Source organism: Microtus ochrogaster, linkage group LG3 (genome assembly GCF_000317375.1).
Source record: "Microtus ochrogaster isolate Prairie Vole_2 linkage group LG3, MicOch1.0, whole genome shotgun sequence".
Taxonomy (NCBI): Eukaryota; Metazoa; Chordata; class Mammalia; order Rodentia; family Cricetidae; genus Microtus; species Microtus ochrogaster.
Window position 1 is genome coordinate 5748925 of NC_022029.1, and position 2316 is coordinate 5751240.

A 2316-nucleotide genomic window follows, 5' to 3' on the forward strand; every position below is an offset into this window, starting at 1 on the left:
GGAGGAGGCGGAAACTTGTTTTTTTTCCTTTTCTCAATAAAAAAATTGAAAAAAAAGAATTATAGTCATTATGTATATTATCATAACTAAAAAACTATAACTATCACTGTAAAATCTTCAACTCCATCCAAGACTTCAAAAAAATATAATATTAAGTAAGTAAATGGGAGGCACTTTGTAAGCAACTTCCAAAACTCTAGAATTGACAGAGACATCTCACTGCTTGGAAAGTCACCCAAAGTTCTTCTATACCATAGGGGCATCCATCTTCAGCTTACTGGCCCATAGTATCTGGTAGACTCTTTCATGAAGCAGGAAATTTGAAGATTTGTTCTGACTTGTAATGGTAAAGTTCATCAGTTGCTTTCTTTTTTGTTCTGCAGAGTGTCTGGTAGACTCTGTCATGAAGCAAAAACCCTGAAGGACTGTCTCACCATCTTTAGGTAACTTCAGCAGTCATTTTTCTTTGGGCCAGCATGTCTAGTTCATACAGTATACCATTAAGAAGTTCTGCCGGGCGGTGGTAGTGCACGCCTTTAATCCCAGCCCTTGGGAGGCAGAGGCAGGCAAATCTCTGTGAGTTCGAGACCAGCCTGGTCTACAAGAGCTAGTTCCAGGACAGGCTCCAAAGCCACAGAGAAACCTGTCTCAAAAAAAAAAACAAAACAACAACAACAACAACAACAAACAAAAAATAAAAAAAAACCCAGAAGATTACATTGACTTGATTGATATCATGACTGTTATAGACTAAAAGAAAATGCTAAGCAATATTTGGATCGATTGAAACTGTCTCAGATATTGTAAAATATTATGGAAACCGTATAAGGAATATAAGGAATACAGTTTTATTTCAACTGCTTTCCAGACTGTAGTTACAGCAGGATATTCTAAGATGACATAACTTCGTGAAGAATGTTTGGTGGCTATCACACTGTGAATCGATTGTGACTTTTATTGTCAGAATTCTAAAAAAAATTGAATTGAAGGAATCTGTAAATAATCCACTCTATTTGATGTTAGCCTCCAAAGGTCAATGTAATTTTCCATATCTCCTCACTTACATTTATATCTACATACATTTGAAAGACTTCTTTGGGCTATTTTATTTGGCTGGGAAACTGGATGTTAATTACATGCAAAACCACTGCTATTCACTTTCGAACACTTACAGCTCATGTTCCCAAATCATTCTGAAACAGATAGGATATTGTCCCCTGGGGCAGAATATAGGATTCGGGAGGTTAAAATTCACTAACAATACTGGAAGCACAAAAATTTTAAATGGAAATAGGATCTCTAATAATGATTTATGAATAAGTATATAATAAAGACACACTACAATTTGAATTACCGAGCAATCACAGCGATTGACTGGGGTGATGAGGTACAGGTAAGTATAGTGATAATCTTAACTGAACTAAATACAGGGTACTTGAATAGCTTTGTCTATCACACAAAGTAAGAATATGTCATGCTCTCTTACAACTGTTAGCCATTCATTTATTGGATCCTTTAGTTGTATGTATATTTTGGAAATAGCAAAACTCTTTTAGATGGTACTTGAACCAAGTGATATCTAAGGGATCAATCTCACCTTAAAAATTGCCCTTCTTCGATTTGATGCAGCATTCACATGGGATGCACCACAAAATATCCACGAGGTTGCCTCAGTCTGTGGTAGAGAGCAATTAGAACAGCTTTAAGAGTCAATGTTGCTTTAACAAATATAGGAACATATCTTGAATACGAAGGATTTTCTTATTATTTCTTTTAATCCATAACATATCAATTACTATGGCAATGATTACTGCCTTCAAAGTGACCCACAATCCTCCTTTTTAATCCTGATGCTAACCAGGCTCTTGCAGTGTTTATTGTTTCTTTTGACATCCTGTTTTATTTCAGTCTCAATTTGCATATGTAACACTCCACAAGGAAAGCTTCCTTTTTATTTGCCAGAAATAACATAACTCTATCCTGCTAAAAGTCAGTTAGGTCTCTTGTCCAAGAATCACTGGCAACAGATTATCTATGAATAAACAATGTCTAATTAGCCAAAAACTCCAGTTTGTTTTCTTTGCTTTCTCATACATGTACTATTTATGACTTTATCATTCTTATCATCTTTGTCAAAATTCAGAAAATATTAGCTCATTTAGCATGTTGAACCTAGGAGTTTAAATGCATTTTACAATTGCAGAAAGTTAATTTAGGAATTAGATATAGATATAGATATAGATATAGATATAGATATAGATATAGATATAGATATAGATATAGATATAGATATAGATATAGATGATATAGATATAG